Raw genomic sequence first — 19003 nt, 5'->3', positions numbered from 1 at the left:
ATATTGCCAGACACCAATGAGCTTTTATTTTGTGTAGAAAGTTTTTATGTGGCATGTCAAGGATATCTAGTTTGTAATTTGTGGTTTAGAATATAACTGAGTTTAAGGAATTAAAGATTAAATATAGAAAACGGGGGGGTGGGGAAGCTGATTTTTAAAAACTGGTAAACATCTGATGTAAATGCAACATCAGAATTCATTACAATTAAAATATTTTTTCAGGGCGGTACAGCGGCGCAGTGGTTAGCACTGCTGACTCGCGCCGCTGAGGACCCAGGTTCGATCACGACCCCGGGTCGGTGTGAAGTTTGCACATTCTCCCCATGTCTACGTGGATTTCATTCCCACAACCCAAAAAGATGTGCAGGATAGGTTAATTGGCCATGCTAAATTGCCCCTTAATTGGGAAAAAAAAGAATTGCGACTCAGTTTATCAATACGTAAAAAAAATGTCTTTATTAAAGTTCTCAAAGTTTACAAAATCTGACAAACCATGTAATTTTTTATAAAACCTCAGAAACATCAAATAAAAAGAAACAAAAGAGAAACCTTCTCCCTCCCCGGTAGAATCTCTTGACCGATTCCCTCACCGTGTACTTAACCTTCTCCTCCAGATATAAAAACTCAATTAGGTCCCCTTGCCTATGTCGGGGCAATTGGCGGGGCTGGTGACCTCAACCGCAGCAGGACTCTCCTCTGGGTGATCAATGAGGCGAAGGCAAAAACATCTGCCTCCATCCCCATCTGCAGCCCTGGCCAGTCCGACACCCCAAATATGGCAACTAAAGGGCAGGGTTCCAATTCGATATTGAGAATCGCTGATATGGTGCTAAAGAAGGAGACCCAAAAGTTCACAAACTTGGGATGCATGTGGTTGGCCCGGCTCCCGGCGCACCGCTCGCACCTACCGTCCACCTCGCTTTCACTTCAGCCACTGAGCTCACTTCTGATACGATCCACCCATAGATTCCAGCATGTTGCCCTCCTCCGACCCCGCAAGTCAAAGGATCCTTTACATTAGAGATGTTGGCGGCGCCTCTGGGAAAGTCTCCTGTACAAAATTCCGAACCTGGAGATAACCTAAACGAGTTTGACCCCAAAATCCCGTACTTTGCTGTTAATTCCTATAAACTGGCAAATCGTCCCTCCAAAAACAGGTCTCCTATTCTCTCTAACCCCTTCCAAGGACAAAGGCAGGTTATCCCACCTTTGCAGATCCGACTTGCTCACCAGACTGGCATAGTTCAAGATATGGAGCTGTGCCCAGCTCTAGGCCACTCGGACACCCAAATACCTGAAGCTTGATCTGGCAAGGCAAAGGGAAGCACCGCCGGATTGGCTCCCAACCCCGTGGGGTCCACTGACAAATACCACACTTATCCAGATTGAACTTTTACCCTGAAAACGAGCCAAAGCTCTTCAGAAGCTCTGTTCTATCATCCATTGTGGGGACTGGGCCTGTTACATCAAGCAGTAAGTCTTTGGTGTATTGGGATATCCTATGCTTCACATCCTTGCCCCATCCCCATCTAATTATCCCCTTCTATTTTCTTGAAGCCCTCCAAGCCATAGCCGTGGGCTCGATCGCCAGTATCAATAGGGAAGACATTGGGTGCCTCCTGTCTTGTTCTCCTACAGAATTGAATGTATCCCAAGCTCAAGTGTTGGTATGTACACTAGCCAACGGGGCCTTGTACAGTCGACCTATCACCGAACCAAATTTTGGACCAAGCCCAAACTTCTCCAAAACTGTAAATGGGATACAGACTCTATCAAATGCTTTCTCGGCATGCAAAGACGACACCACCTCAGGATTTGGCCTCTTAGGCAGGGGGCGAAGTACATTTTTAACAGTTGCCGGCCCTTAACAAATCCTGTCTGATCTTCACCTATCACTTCAGGAAGACGGGTCTCTAACCTGATCGCTAACAGCTTCGCCAATATTGTTGCATTCACATGTAGCAGCAAAATAGGACAGTACAACTTTTTCAACAGAAGGGAAATCGATGTCTTTGAGTGTCATCGTGAGGGGGCGCTGGACCAAAAAGTCCTGAAACATGTCCACCAGCAACAGGACCAACTATCCGGCAAATTAAACTCCACTGGAAATCCATCCAGCCCTGTGGCCTTACCTGTTTGCACCCATCCTATAGCTGCTAAGACTTCCTCAGGATCTAGCAGTGCCTCCCAACTCTTTGCGTTCCCCCTCCCCCACCACAGGAACTCTCAGAACCTCCAAAAATCCTGAAATTTTCTATTTGCCAGGAGCTTTGGGATAAGATCAGTCAAATACTTATGCTCCACCTCCAGAATATCAGCATCTAGCTTCTGCCATTCTTCTCTTACATCTCTATCCATATACACCTTGTATGATACAATCTCTCCTCTGATTAAGGGGCAATTTAGCATGGCCAATCACCTACCCTGCACATCTTTTTGGACTCTGGGGGTGAGAGCAATGCAGACACTGGGCGAATGTGCAAACTCCACAGTGACCCAGGGCAGGGTTCGAACTTGGGTCCTCGGCACCATGAGGCAGAATTGCTAACCACTTCACCACCATGTCGCCCTAACTAAACTTCTCCTGGAACAGGTCCCCAGAGGCTTATAACTTGTGGGGCGCCACTCTGAATCAAGCATGGCTGACCAGGAGTCTTTTCTACTCTTACCCCCTGCCAATTGCTTGTCAGAAGGATTTTGCAGGTTGATACTCAACTTGTTGACTGCATTATGAATGCACCTTCCTTGGCTATCAAGTCCCAGGGTGCAACTCGAACCCAGAGCTTCTGGCTCAAATGCAGGAACACTGCATCAAAAACTCTTCATGTTATGATGACTCCTGCCTTAAGGATCCAGGAGATTAAATTTTTTTCCAATTAAGGGCAATTTTGCAGCGCCAATCCACCTACTCTGCACATCTTTGGGTTGTGGGGTGAGACTGACGCAGGCACGGAGAGAATGTGCAAACTCCACATGGGCAGTGCTCCGGGGCTGGGATCATACCCAGGTCCTCGGCAGCGTGAGATAGCAGTGCTCACCAGTGTGCCATCATGCCGCCCTGATCCAAGAGATTATTAGCTGCTCCTATTACACATTGCCAGGTTTAAAATAGCCTGTTCTCTGGTTGATTCCACAATATGTTGTAAGAAATTGTCCCAAATATTGCTATGTATTTATAAAGCCCCTTTAAGATGGCAGAACATTCCAAAGTGTTTTTAAGGATCGTTATGAAACCAAACTTGACACAAGCTACATAAAGGATATTAGAGTAATTGACCAAAAGTTTGGCCAAAGAGTTATGTTTTGAAGAGCGTCACAAAGAAAAAAATTGAGGTAGACGGTTAAGTGGGAGGGGGGGGCTTCTGTAGTCTAGGCAGTCACCAGTGGTGGAGGGATTAAAATTGAGAATGTACAAAATGCCAGGATATTTTACATCTCCTGCAAAATCCACATATCTCAGAGGGTTATATGGCTGAAGGAGGTGACAAAGGGAGGGTCTAGACCAGGGGTGGGCAAACTTTTCCGTGCAAGGGCCACATTCAGAAATTCACAATTTTAAAGGGCCGCATAGTATATTAAGTAAAATAATTAATATTTTAAATAGCCAAAATAAAAGGTCTTTAAAGAAAAAAAAAAGCACATTTATTTGAAAAACAAGTAACTCGGTAAGTAACAGAACAATGTCAATGAGAATGATGCATCTGACTGCAGTCATTCACCAGTTTGTTGAAATCAGGTGTCAAGTTGCTTGTGCTGATCCTTAACACTGACAGAAGCACAGCCTGGCTGAGTCAACGATAAAAACGCGCGTAGTGGGGTGGATGAGTGGGGCTGCCTTATTGGTCGGTTTAGTTGGGTGTGCGACCAATAAGGCTTATTGTTTGTAACCTGGACTCCTATTGGTCGCACACCCAACTAAACCGACCAATGAGACAGCCCCACTCATCCACCCCACTACACGTGTTTTTATGCGGCCCGCCAATGAGGTGCCCGAAATCATAACCGGCATTTTTGAAAAGCCGCCGGGGAAAAGCCGCTGAAGTAAATGCGCTTATTCAATAAGCGCATTTACTTCAGCGGCTTTTCCCCGGCGGGTTTTCAAAAATGCCAGTTATGATTCCGGGCACCTCATTGATGGGCCGCATAAAAACCTTTGTCGGGCCGCATGCGGCCCGCGGGCCATAGTTTGCCCACCCCTGGTCTAGACCATGAAGGGATTTGAAAAACAAGAATGAAAAATGTGAAATAGTAATGTTGTCAGGCTGGAGACGATTATAAGTCAACAATCATTTTCAGTTTATCCAGCCTCTTCGCATGAATAGAAATGTTATGCATATGTTTACTGTCTGTGCATAATTTTAGTTTCTTTTTTCTTCAAGAATGCTTTTGCCAAGGACTTTTATTTTACTATAATGGCTTCAAGCTTTTAGTTGGAGTATACATTGCACTTCAGGAACAATTCTTCATTTACCAGGAAGGAGCTCCATTTATACATTTATTTAAAATATTTTTATTCTGCTCATTTTTCACATTTTTCTCCCAAATTTAAACCCAACAATAAACAACAATCGGTTATGAATGCAATGTCAATCCCCATATCAATAACAACAATCCCATCCTCCCACCAAACCCCCAAACATTAGCCTGCATGTTAACATAAATGACAAAAAGGAATCCGGAATCACCCGTAGTCACCGTTGACATATACAGCGGCACCCCCCCCACCCCATGTTTGAGAGAACCCAATCCTCAAAAGTGCATAATGAATAACGCCCATGAATTGTAGAACCCCTCTATCATTCCCCTCAGTTCAAATTTGACCTTCTCAAGAGTCAGGAATTCCAGCAGGTCCCCCCGCCACGCAAGGGCACAGGGTGGAGAGGTTGATCTCCACCCTAACAGGATCCGCCTTTGGGCGATCAACGAGGCAAAGGCTACAACATCTGTCTCCGTGCCTGTTTCCATCCCGGCTGGTCCGACACCCCGAATATGGCGTCCCGAGGGCCCGGGTCCAGTTTCACGTGCACCACTTATACACCTTCTTCCAGTAATCCTCCTGCTCTGGACAGGACCAAAACATATGAACGCAGTTTGTGCCCCCCCTCCCCTCCGCGCATCTTTTACCCACTCAAACAGCTGGCTAATCCTCGCCCTTGTAAGGTGTGCTGTATATACCACCTTCAGCTGTATCAGCCCCAACCTCGCACACGAGGTGGAGGCGTTCATCCTCTCCCATCTCTTCCTTCCACTTCCCTTCCCTTCCAATGGTGCCTTCTCTTCCAAAATAACCCTGTAAACCGCCAGTACTAACCCCTTCTCCAGTTCCCCTGTCGTCAGCACCTCCTCCAGCAATCTGGAGGCTGGCTCCACCGGAAGTTCTGTATCTCCTTTTCTGGCAAGTCTCAAACCTGCATGTATCTAAATATTTCCCCCTGCTCCAGCCCATACTTCGCTACCAGCTCCTTCAATCCTGCAAAGCGACTCCCAAGAAACAAATCTTTTGGTGTAATAATTCCTTCCATTTATACATTTATACCATGGGCTGGATTCTCAGCTGTCGGGATTCTCCGTTACGCTGGCAACGGCCCCACGCCCGGGCATTTCCCGATGGTATGGGACTGCCCACAATTGGAAACCCCATTGGCCGGCTGGCGGGGCAGAGAATCCTGCTGCTGGCGGGGGGGCGCTGGTGCGGCGAGACGGAGAATCCCGCCTAATATCTTTCATAACGTTAGGAGATCTGAAAGTATTATGAAGTAAATGAAGTACTTTTTGAAATGTAATGTAGGAAAGTGGCAGCTTAGTTGTGTATAGCCCCAAACAGCAGATTAATGACCACGTTTTAGTCATGTTGGTTGTAGGTCAAATATTAACCAGGGCAAAATATTAACCACATTTTGAAATGGTGCCATGGGATCCTTTTACATCCACCTCTGGCTGATGAGCCTTAGTTTAAAGTCTTTTCCAAAAGACTACTTCACTTGACAGTACAGCACGCCCTCCGTACTGCACTGGTATGTCATTCTGGATTATGGGCTCTGGTCTCGTCTTCTAACTCCAAGGTGAGAGTGCTATCCACTTGGGCTTCTATACTGGTTGTCACAGTTATAAGGGACAGAGATTGAAAACTACCAAAAAGTCAAATTCTCCAATGCCATTATTAAAAAAAATAAATAAAAAATCTTATTGTCACATGTAGGCTTACATTAACACTGCCTTGAAGTTACTGTGAAAAGCCCCTAGTCGCCACATTCCGGCACCTGTTCAGGTACACTGAGGGAGCATTCAGAATTCTCAGCTGGTCTGCAAGATTACTTTTGAAGTATCGTCCCTGTTTTATCAAGGCAAACATGATGTCAACATTACACAGCTGCGGGATGAATGACCACTTAATCTGTTATGGTGGAAATGCCTTAATAGAGAACCCTCTGCTAGTAATCCGGAGGTCTAGAATCATAGGGAGAATCCACATCCATTTAAGCAAACAGATGAAGTCTTGATTTCATATCTCATTTGAGAAATGGCACCTCTGACATTGCACCGAACCTTCACTATGCAACAGGAGTCACTTGGTTTAAACGCTACAGTCAATTGTATTATTTCTACTGACAGCAGCACAGAGTAGATGTCTTCAGTCCTGCAACCTTTGTTCTCTGAGCACCAACTCCATCCTTCACCCAGGTATTGTCTGGCTCTGAAACAGGCTGTTGGCAACCTTGGGATCCTATCTGACCTTGAGCTGAGCTTCTGATGTCATGTCCTTTCCATCATTTAAGGCGATCTACCTCCACTTAAATCATGCTGCTGTCTCCATCTCTGCCTCCGCTCATTTGCTGAAACCCTCATCCATGTTTTTATTCCCTATTCTAATGCTTTTTTTCCAGCCTCCATAAACTTGAACAATTCATCTGGCTGCTTTCTAATTTGAACCAAGTCCTGTTCACCAATCACCCAATGCTTTATGACCTACAGTGGATCCTGTTCTTGCAAAAGTTAAAATTCTCATCCTTATTTTCAAATCCATCCACAGCCTTGCCTCACTCTGTATGTGTAACCTCCTTCCAGCCCTAAACTCCTTTTTCCCCCATGCTTCTCCAATTCCAGCCTGTTTTGTACAATATCCCCAAATTTCGTCAAGCCTTGATTGGCGTCTGTGTCTTTAGCTGCTGAGGTGCTAAAGCTCTGGAATTCCCTCCTTTAAACCACACCTGACTTGCTCCTTTGAAGGCACTCTTTAAAACACCTCTGTGACCTTCACCGATCCTAATATCTCCTGATATGGTTTAATGTCAAATTCCGCTTGTTAGTGTTTCTATCACAGTGGCTAGCACTGCTGCCTCTCAGCACCAGGGACCTGGGTTCAATTCCGGCCTTGGGTGACTCTGAGTGAAGTTGCCACTTTCTCCCCGTGTCTGCATGGATTTCCTCTGGATGCTCTGGTTTCCGCTCTCAGTCGAAAGATGTGCAGGTTAGGTGGATTGGGCATGCTAAATTGCCATCTTAGTGTGCAAAGATCTGTAGGTTAGGAGAGGTTACGAAGATAGGGTGGGGGAGTAGGCCCAGGTAGGTTACTCTTTTAGATGGTCAGTGCAGACACAATGGGCCAAATGGCCTCCTGCACCATAGAAACTCTATGATTCTTTGATTATAGGCTATTTTACAATATTAAAGATATTATAAATGCAAGTTATAGGAATTCCGCAGTTGCATGGGGTGCGGGAGGAGGGAGAATGAGCAGTATTACGAACAAGCCCATAACTTGTGAAACGTTTATGCAAAAAGGAAAGTAGAATTAATGCTTTTGATAAAATGCCCTATGGGAGGGGGCTAATAGGTGAACTAAATGTATTTGCCATCCACAAATGTTTCATACAACAGTAACATTGGGAATAGGTTTTTTAAAAAAAAAAAGTTGCTGAAAGCCTGTAGTACTCGAGTGCAATTTTCAAACTGGAGAGGGGACAAGAAATTTCAAACAATCAAGATCAGCTAATAGAACAGGGAAATATGAGGCTTATGCAGAAAACAAATTTAGAAAACAAATTTAGTAAGAGGATGGAGTAGAGAACTGAAATCTAATTGCCGAAATATAAAGCGAGAAAAGACTGAAATGATGGCAGACTTGGCCTTGACAAAATAAATTATGGTGAAAGAGTTTGTTTTATTTAATTATTAATATTGCAATGCATAGAATGTGGGAATAAACTGGGGCAATTGGAAGCAGTTATTTTGCAGGATTTTGATTCATAGCATTGACAGAAACCTGGCTACCAACTGGGCAAGAATTGGATTGGATTTTGTTTATTGTCATGTGTACCAAGGTACAGTGAAAAGTATGTTTCTGCGAGCAGCTCAACAGATCATTAAGTACATGGGAAGAAAAGGGATTGAAAGAAAATACATAATAGGGCAACGCAAGGTACACAATGTAACTGCATTGCATCGGGTGAAGCATATAGGGGTGTAGTGTTAATGAGGTCAGTCCAGAAGAGGGTTGTCTATGAGTCTGGTAACAGCGGGGGAGAAGCTATTTTTGAATCTGTTTTGTGCGTGTTCTCAGACTTTTTTTTATCTCCTGCCTGATGGAAGAAGTTGGAAGAGTGAGTAAGCCGGGTGGGAGTGATCTTTGATTATGCTGCCGATTTCCCCAGGCAGCGGGAGGTGTAGATGAAGCCAATGGATGGGAGGCAGGTTCGTGTGATGGACTGGGCTGTGTTCACGACTCTCTGAAGTTCCTTGCGGTCCTGGGCCGAGCAGTTGCCATACCAGGCTGTGATGCAGCGCAATAGGATGCTTTCTGTGCTGCATCTGTAAAAGTTGGTAAGAGTTAATGTGGTCATGCCGAATTTCCTTAATTTCCTGAGGAAGTATAGGCGCTGTTGTGCTTGGGAGTGGGGGGAAGATTTGGAAGTGTGGGGGGGGGGGGGGGGGGTGTGAAGAACAGCATCTGTATATATTTAGCCATGTAGACATGGAAGGCATACAGGCAGAATAAACATGTCTGGGAGTTCGGAGATTAAAAATGTATTGCAGACTTTCAAATTATGCAAAAGATGTGTAGGAAATTGTGTTGGATTTGAAAGTTAAGTAGGAGTATCAATTATTGTTCCGAGAGTCTTTAATTATCATTTTATAGTTTGGGATGGTGCATGAATAAATGCAGAAATGGGAGTATAATTCTGAAAATGTACGAGGCGCTTCTTCCTTGACCGGTATCTTAGCAAGGCTTTCTGGGTTGAAGTGTTGTTAGGTCATGATGCGAAATGCAATAGATCAGTTGGTGAGTAACTTGGGAATAATTACTGCAATATGATTATGTTTAAGATCCAACCAGAAAGGAAAAAGTAAATACAAAAGCTAAAACACATTGCATTGGGGAAAGTTTTAGAAAGGCGGAGAGTGAACAAAATAAAGTGAGGTGGAAGGAGAAATTGGCACACAGGAATACGGGAAACAGTGGCAAGTTGCAAAGGCACAGAATACATGTAGGCTAAACCTGGTTGGCATGGCAAGTTTCCTTCACTAAAGTATGTTGGTGAACTATTGGATTTTTACAACAATTTAATAGCTTCACGATTATTTATTTCCAGATTTCTTTGTGTTGAACTGAAGTCAAGTCCCTGGCTGCAATGGTAGGTGGACTTTGAAGTTTTTTGGATTAGAGACAATGCAAAATATAGTGGGACTCAGTTGAGTGGCTGCGTGCTGGAGGACTGGCCAATTTCTTAAGTGAGACAGAGCTGCTAATCTGGGGTAATTTCAGGGTAGTTAGTTTACTGTCTATGGTAGTGAAATTTGGTCTTCAATGGAGGATTAAATTAGCATGTATCCAGATAAAAGAAAATTGAGTTGCCGATGTGGATTTCAAAAGGGATGATCATGCTTGACAAACCTCCGAATTCTTTTGAGGAGGTAACAGATCTGGTAGTGGGTGAAGTGGTTGTATTATATAGTCTTCAGAAATGTTTTTTTACAAGTTACCATGAGGACAATTACTAGATCATATCGAGGGAAATTGGTTTGGAGGAGGGTAACAAAATTGATTAGGAGGGAGAAACCCAAAAATAAATTTTAAGGGCAGTTTTTCAGTGGTTAAGTGGGTATGGGGCACCTAGGGTTTTAGTTCTGCGACCACCTTTATTGCTATATATATATCTATAATTTGGATAAGTCAAAATTTGAAAATGAAACCCAAATGGGTATTTTGTCCAGAAGTCGACCTTTTGAAGTGTCAAAATGAGTGGTCCGCCAAACATAAAATATGAACTGCCTGTGTGAGTGATTGGGATGGGGAAAAAAGACATCAGTGATTAATTTTACATTAGTGTGGCATGCTTTATTGAATAAATTAATTGCCTTTAACCACTATGAAAGAAAATCCATCATATTCATTGTCTTCCCCACACGTTACAAAGAGTTAATTAATTTCATTCTGAATCACTTTGGCTATGGCGTCATTGTGAAGACCGCACTTTGGATCAGAAGTGCTGCTTTTGGTTTTCGAATCATCCACCCACAAAACATCTTCCTCTCCATCCATTGAATTGGATTCTACACTTTTTCTTTTTGAATAATCTGATAGTTTGTGCACTAATCACATCCCACAATTTGATTATGAAACCACATAAAAGAACAAGCAAGGCAGTGTGCTTATTTAGGAGGAACTTCTTACTCACTTCACTTTCTTAGGAGGAACTTCTTCACCCAAAGGGTTGTGAATCTATGGAATTCCTTGCCCAGTGAAGCAGTTGAGGCTCCTTCATTACATGTTTTTAAGGTAAAGATAGTTTTTTGAAGAATAAAGGGATTAAGGGTTATGGTGTTCGGGTCGGAAAGTGGAGCTGAGTCCACAAAAGATCAGCCATGATCTAATTGAATGGCGGAGCAGGCTCGAAGGGCCAGATGGCCTACTCCTGCTCCTAGTTCTTATGTTCTTATGTAGGTCACTGGGATGCCTATTCCACACAATATTGATTCACCAGTCACTCCATCCTTGCAGTCCAACCGTTGTCATGTATATGCACGAAAATCCTGCAGGGAACTTGATTTTCAGGATAGTCTTGTGTTTGAAAATTAACATAAGGTTTAATTTTGATCCTTCAACCATGCAGGCTAGTATCACAGTGAAACATGTCTTGTGTCCTGTGAGTGATTTCACTGGACTGTGGCTTTCAAATCTTTTCATTCTGCAGTCGATTGTTGGTGTTGCAAAGCTCTAGTTACATTCTAAAATATATGAACTGTTAGCTCTGTTGTAGGAATTAAAGTTTTAACAGTATGATGGAATCTGATTTAAGAAACCAATAAGCAGTCTTGAAATAAATGCAACTCCAGCAAGCTTGCAGTTAATTACTCTAAAGTGGTAACCTGTGCTTATCTTGCAGGGTCAGAGTTGATGGTGAAAAAATCTTGAATAAAGAACGATCAGTCTCTGAACTTGTAAGACATCCATTAGCAATATAAATTATTCATGTGGATTGCAAAACCAGAGTTGTGTTGAAGGTAAAATCATTTGTTTGCATTTCTGTTTGAATCATCGCAAAGTATGCCACATTGCCATAGGGATAGTGTTTCAGGATAGAGCCTTGGTTTTAAAAAAGTTATTGTTATTTAAATTTTTTGCATTGTAACTTTCACAAAACAAAAACATTACACCCTCAAATACAGTAAACCCTGCACCCCTCCACCTAAACAGTTGATGGTAACTAGCTCTCTGAAATACAGAATAAAGAAACCCCATCTCTTGTGGAACCCCTCATCTTCCCCCCCTTAGGGCAAATTTCACTGTCTCAAGGTGTATGGACTCCCATCATGAGATTCCCCAGCCACGACAAGGCACAGGGTGGAAAAGCTGACCTCTACCCCAATAGAACCTATATGCAAGCGATCAATGAGGTGAAGGTTAAAACATACCCACGCTATTGCCCCCAGGGCAATTGACATGCAGGATCGCTGATATGGTGCTGAAAAACAAACCCCCAAATTTCTCAAACTTTGGACAGGACCAGAACATGATTAGCTGGGCCCCTCCCACACCGCTCGCAAGTATCCTCTACCCCCTTAAAAAAACCGCGCATCCTTGACTTTGTCAACTGCGCCCTGTGCACCACCTTCAACTGTATTAACCCCAGTCTCGCACAAGATACTGGCATTCGCCCTCTGCAGCACCTCACCCTCCAGCGCCATCCCCAACTCCTCCTACCACTTGGCCTTTACCCCCTCTATAGACATCATTCTCCTCAAATCCTCCCATGAATTGTTGAGATGATTCCACCCTCCAACCCTATTACCCACAGCACCACCTGCAACAATGAGGAGGCAGGGGTTATCGGAAAGGTTGAAAAAGACCTTTTTTTGCCAAGTCCCGCACCATATACCAAAAATCCTCCTCACGCGGAAACCTAAACTTCCCCCTTAACTCCTCCAAGCTTGCGAACCGTCCCTCCAAAGACAAATCCTTTACCCCTCTCTCTTGCCTCCCCCGAAACCTCACATCCATCCTCCCTGGCTCAAATCCATGGCTCCCCTGGATAGGCATCATCATCAACCCTGCTCCCAACCTAAACTGCTGCCAAAATTGCCTCCAAATCTTCAACGTGGTCACCACCACATGACTTCCCAAATACTTCCCTGGGGCAAAGGGTAGCGGTACGTCACCAGCATCCGCAACCCTGACCTCTTACAAGAACCAGCCTCCATCCTCACCCACAAAGCCTTCACCTCTTTGGATTGGATTTGTTTATTGTCACGTGTACCGATGTACAGTGAAAAAGTATTTTTCTGCGAGCAGCTCAACAGATCATATAATGAAAATGAAATGAAAATTGCTTATTGTCACAAGTAGGCTTCAAATGAAGTTACTGTGAAAAGCCCCTAGTCACCACATTCCAGCGCCTTTTCGGGGAGGCTGGTATGGGAATTGAACCGTGCTGCTGGCCTGCCCTGATCTGCTTTCAAAGCCAGCGATTTAGCCGTGTGCTAAACCAGCCCTCAGGATAGAGCCTTGGTTAAAGGTTATTTTATTTTATTTATCTGCATGTATTGACAGAAACAAGCCCTTCAGTTTGGGTTTTATGAGGGAAAATCAGCTGGAAGATTTAGTCATCAGCTCTAGTTTACAGCTAGTGGAAGAAATTTATAGTGGTCCTCACAGTCTTTGGAAAGAAAGCCAGGACAAGGAGCTAAATGAGCCCACAGGCATGAGGTCTATAAAGAAAAATTGGAGGATCACTTGGCCAAAAGCTAATGGAACAATCAATATTTAATTTGTACATCGTGGAATACGAAGCAGAATTAAAGTAAACTCTGGAGGGCTGTGGCATACTTTTGGGCTGCTTCCATGAAAAGTGAATGAACCTTCAAGATTATTTTATGAAGGAATTATTGGGTGGGGGCAGTTTTTAAAAAAAAAAAAAGAGTTCTTGGCGTAACTACTTCAAAACCATGTTAAGTGAATAATCATTACTTTATTTACTACTTTTTGATATGCAGTCATTGTTTTTGCTTAGAGGTAAAATCTTGTGGTGTAGTTCTGTTAATTGCTGGGTGGTTGCATTTTTAAAAACTCAAAACAGTTCAGAACAGGATCATAACTCTCGGCATATCACAGTTCATGGGTCTTTCATCCATGTTACCGATGTGGCAGAATGAGTACTTGTGTTTAGCCACTGTCTGATGATTGGAAACTGGTCATTTTGGCATCAAGCGATTTTGGTATTCTGCTGCAAAACTTACACTTCTATTCCATAAAGTAGCTACATCAACTAGCTATTGTTCTGAAGTCTTTGCTGGTTTTAGGGTTTTATTTATCCCACTTAAATATGTTTTTGAGTACCCAATTATTTTTTTTCCAATTAAGGGGCAATCAACCTTGCAAATCTTTGGTTTGTGGGGGTGAGACTCACGCAGGCACAGGGAGAATGTGCAAACTCCACACGGACAGTGACGCAGGGCCGGGATCGAACCCAGGTCCTTGGCGCCGTGAGACAGCAGTGCTAACCACAGTGCCACCATGCCACCCAGGGAAGTGCTTGTTCAGGCATTAGTTTCTTCTGAATATTTTAGGGGACCGATTCCAAAACATATTTCTCAAGATTAGGGCAGTGGCTGGTTCTTATAAGCCATTTTCTTCAGGGCATATTCCTCCTCCTCCTCATTCTTGCACCAGTTTGCACTAACACTGAATTCCCTCGCTGCAGGGCCTTTTGACAAATTAGCAAATGTTATAACTTTTAGCTTGGAACCAGCTTTATATTTCTTTTGTTTTGATGGATGACTGTGATGGCCCATGTCATTTTGAACTAGGTTTCCCTAGGAGATTATTTCCAGTGAAGCATCTGGTGTCCAGTGACTGATTGTGTGACCAATTTGCCTGGGAGATGAGCAATAGAATAGTCGATTGTCAACAAGAAGTTGATTATCGGGTTGTGGTTATCAGGTTAATTAGATTGTGGATGTGACTCTGGTCTCAAACAGGGATTTAGTTTTTAGTTTCGAGAAAGCTGTGCCAATCAGGAAACGTCTCCTTCAAGCAGAATGTAGTGAAATTTTGTGTGTTGACTAAAGAGTTTAAATCTCTTGTTGATTGAAGGATTCCTAACAGTGAGCTGGACTTCTGGGATAACCAAGCTGAGAAGAAAGAGAGCGAGCGAGAGTTACTCCAGAGTTGTTTCAAAAATTATTTTTTTTTTTTTAATTTTAAAGAGTGTCCAATTTTTTTCCAATTAAGGGGGAATTTAGCGGCCAGTCCGCCTATCTTGCACATCTTTTGAGTTGTGGGAGCGAGGCCCGTGCAGACATGGAGAATGTGCAAACTGCACACAGACAGTGACCCAGGGCCAGGATAGTTCCTGGAACCTCGGCATCGTGAGGCAACAGTGCTAGCCACTGTGCCACCGTGCCACCCCCAACTCCAGAGTTAAAGAACATTTAGAACCAGGAGAGTTATGACCTGAGATGGCTATGCTTAAGATGCTAGCAACGCCTGTGTTGAACTGGGAGTCTACAACCATGGGATGGTTAGAGGAGATACAAAGGGACAACCTTGCCAGAAGTAAGTGAAATGTCCACGAAATCCCAACGCTTGTACGAATCTTTGAACAGTACTCAGACCAAGCAGTTAATCTTCCAATTTCTGGGGTCATAGAGAGAAAGTTGAATTAAGAAGTTTAGTTTAAAGTATATGTTTCTCTGTTTGTTGTACTTTTAGTATCTTTAATGGATCTGACTACTTAAGATAGTGTGGTTATTCATGTTCTTTGATTTATTTTGGTGTGTAATAAAATTTCTTTTGTTTACAAGGTGAACCTTGTAGCTTAATAATTTTTGTAAATACATGGATTTTTTAAAAACCACTGCGCGTGGAAGTGGAGGCGATTAATGATTTCAAAAGGAAATTGGATTGGCACTTGGAAATAAACTTGTAGGGCTAGGAGGACAGATTGGCAGAATGGGAGTGACTGGATTGCTCTACATACAGTTGGCATGGACTTGGGCTGAATGACCTCCTGTACCATATGTCTTCATGATTCTATGAACAGTATTCATTTTGCAGTAAGTCCTCGTTTAACATTGTAGTGGCCTTCCTCAAAAGTGCAACTTTGGTTGAAATGTGAACATCTGATTTGTTTAATGCCATTTAATTTAATGGTTCTGTAACACCTTTCCTGTCAAAGAAAAGTTAAAACATTCTAACTTGTAAGTGAAATATTGCATATTTCTAAATTCCTGTATTTGTAAATGAAATAACTTATCAAATAATAAAATAAAATAAATGTTAAAGATGTAAAGAAATATTCTAACTGTACTCGTTGCTCTCTCACTTGCTGGCCCTCCTCTCCCGAACCCTCAATGGAGCGAGGGCTTCGGATAGGGATGGCAAAGTGAGGAAACGAGAGGTGTTGAGTGGGAGGATCCAGAAGAGAAATGCCAAGCAGGAGGGTGGGGAGAAGGAGACGTCACTCCAAAATGGCGCTGAAGTTCTAAATGAGCTTGAGGGTCCCCCACACTCTCATCCAAGGACAATGCGACGCTCAGCAGACATGGACATCACCCCCACCCTTTCAGACCCCTCATGGGCATGATCCCCCACCCCCGTCCCCGGGCACTTTTCAAGAGGATTCACTGATGTACGAGGTTGGATGATGGAATTTTTAAAGCTGCATTATCATAAGCCAATCCTTTTTAAAAGCAAAGGAGATATTTGCAGTGAGTCACTGGGGACACTGGCCTACCAGTGCCTGACTCAACAACCACTCCAAGCAATGAGATAAATGACTGGATGATTATTTTCAGTGATGTTGGTTGAGGAAGAACTATCATGTATGGGATCATTTACCTCCACCCGAGAGGACAGAAGGGTCTTCCTTTGCTGTCTTGTGCAAAAGCTGACACCTCCAACAGTGTAGCATTCCTTGGTACTGAAGTGCCAGCTGATGTGCTTCATGCACTGAGTGGGGTTTCAACCCACAAGATTCTAAATTACAATGAAGATGTGCCATTGAGCCTAAGCAGACACCCTGAAGGCCAAGTTTGTCTCTGTGAGCCTAAATTCTGTTGTCAGCTTTGCAGAAAATATTTTGGGCATCCATATGGCCAACGTTTTCTCATTGTTTCCACTAGTTTTCTTTGGGTGTCCCTCATCTGTCTGTCGTAACTGGGCGTAGGGCCATCTCTATGCTCTGTGTAGAGGCACAGCATCTTTTATACAATTAAGTGGTTTCCTTGGATTACACAGCTGCTGCTTATGGACACTTCAGTCACACAGGAATACCACTGCATTCTGGGATGCTTGCCAGGTGTTTATTTTCTTCCTGTTCCTCTCCCCTCTCCTCCCCCTCACCCCTTCTTCTGATTTTTCTTTCTCTTGCTCTCTCTCCCCTCATCACCCACCACCTTCATTTTTTCCCCTCTTATTATACCAATCCCTCTTTCAGTTCAGTTCTTTCATTTTTCTCCCTCTCAACAAGAATTCCATGCCCTTCCTCCCCACTGTGCTGAAGTTCAGTACCTTGCACAATCTCCTACTCTAACCCATTGCTTTTCCAGATCTGAAATCTGTAGACATTTACATCTCACTCAAATCTTTCCTCTCCTTTGGTATACAACTATATGTGTGAGGAAAGGAAGCACAATTGTAATGTAATACAAAAAAAGTTTTGAGTATTCAAGAAAACCCTCCAAAGCAAAGGCCCAGTAATGAAACTTTTTTAATTATTCAAAAACCTAATTAAAGGGTGATCGTGGAGAATACCAGTAAAATTGAAGGGAATAAGTTTTCTTTTCTGTTGTGATGTTGGCAACATTGCAGTTTTACCGGAGAAGATGGCAATGGTCCTTCTCCTTGAAATATAGCAGTTCTAGTATTAATGGTGACTTCAAGATATAATAATAATCTTTCTTGTAACAAGTAGGCTCATATTAACACTGCAATGAAGTTACTGTGAAAAGCCCCTAGTCGCCACATTCCAGCGCCTGTTCGGGTACACAGGGAGAATGTAGAATGTTCAAATTACCTAACAACACGTCTTTCGGGACTGTGGGAGGAAAACCGAAGACCCGGAAGAAACCCACATAGACATGGGGAGAATGTGCAGACTCCGCACATTCAGTGACCCAAGCCGAGAATCGAGCCTGGGATCCTGGTGCTGTGAAGCAACAGTGCTAACCACAGTGCCGTCCATTGAGGAACTCCAAACCATTGAGCCAGTCACTACGATGGGAGGAGCAGTATATGTTGAGGTCAACATGGAGGGGTACTTGAAATGTTCCCACAATCTTGCTGCTCTTGTGCTTCTTCATGTTAGTGATCACAGCAGTGTTGAAATTTGAAAAATAAAACTGTTCATGGGATGTTGGCATTTGTTGGCTGGGCCAGCATTTATTATCCATCCCTGAAGGCATTTAAGAATCAACCACATTGCTGTAGATCTGGAGTCACATGTAGGCCAGACAGATTTCCTCCCCTAAAGGACATAGTGAATCAGCTAGGTTTTTTACAACCATCGACATGGTCATCATTAGACTTTTAATTCCAGATTTTAAAAATAAAATTTAATTCAAATTTCACCATTTGCCATGGCGGGACTCTGGGTCATAATATCATAGAATCCCTCCAGTGCAGAAGGAGGCCATTCGGGCCCTTTGAGTTTGCACCGATCCTGCGAAAGGCCACCCTACCTAAGCCCATTATTTGTATTGATGTTGAAGCATTTTGTGGTAGGTTTTGACTTGGCTGTCTATTTAATAAAAACTTACCCATGGTTTTTCGTTTACAATGACTTATTTGTAGACCTGTGGATACTGTGGAATGATGGGTCGATGCTGCTAAATTCTTCATGACTGCTGTGGGAGGGGCCAAGAGAGTTTGCCGCCTTTTCGCATGATAAGCAAAAATAGAATTTTCAGAGGAATCTCCCATAGGCTGTTTTGGTATGCTTCTTACTGGTTAGATAGATGGTAATAACGACCTCTTAAAAGGAACTTGTTTACTCTATTATGTACCGTAGCCTGTAAAATAAATCAAACTATATTTTTTTTAATTGATGAAAGACCAAATCTTGATTGTTTTTTTTTGTCTCCTTTGCTCATTGATATTTACCAATTTTTTTTATACTCCCAGAGCGCGCGTGCGCACAGACATACAAGATTGACCAAGCCTTAAGAAGCGGCATCTCTTTCAATTAGAATTTCGAATTTAGAACAGTACAGCACAGAACAGGCCCTTCGGCCCTCGATGTTGTGCCGAGCAATGATCACCCTACTTAAACCCACGTAACCCGCATACCCGTAACCTAACAATCCCCCCATTAACCTTACACTACGGGCAATTTAGCATGGCCAATCCACCTAACCCGCACATCTTTGGACTGTGGGAGGAAACCGGAGCACCCGGAGGAAACCCACGCACACACGGGGAGGACGTGCAGACTCCACACAGACAGTGACCCAGCCGGGAATTGAATCTGGGACCCTGGAGCTGTGAAGCATTGATGCTAACCACCAT

At 43.4% G+C, this 19003-nt stretch overlaps 1 protein-coding gene across 16 annotated transcripts in view; it reads left to right on the top strand.

The window, feature by feature from the left end:
- Nucleotides 1–19003, top strand: part of ncoa2 (nuclear receptor coactivator 2) — a 361025-nt gene that overhangs the window by 55733 nt on the left and 286289 nt on the right. For 9 of the 16 annotated variants that reach the window (XM_038809585.1, XM_038809580.1, XM_038809581.1 and 6 more), the window contains exons 2-3: nucleotides 9591–9632; nucleotides 11385–11502. The exons of 2 other annotated variants lie outside the window; for them this stretch is intronic. The gene's annotated coding sequence lies outside the window, so the exon portion shown is untranslated. The remainder of the gene's footprint in view (nucleotides 1–9590; nucleotides 9633–11384; nucleotides 11503–19003) is intronic. 5 more of the 16 variants (XM_038809573.1, XM_038809576.1, XM_038809575.1 and 2 more) reach the window with 4 other exon arrangements.

This window comes from Scyliorhinus canicula, chromosome 10, assembly GCF_902713615.1.
Source record: "Scyliorhinus canicula chromosome 10, sScyCan1.1, whole genome shotgun sequence".
NCBI lineage: Eukaryota > Metazoa > Chordata > Chondrichthyes > Carcharhiniformes > Scyliorhinidae > Scyliorhinus > Scyliorhinus canicula.
The sequence above is the reverse complement of the archived record's forward strand: the minus strand, read 5'-3'. Positions and strand labels throughout refer to the sequence as shown.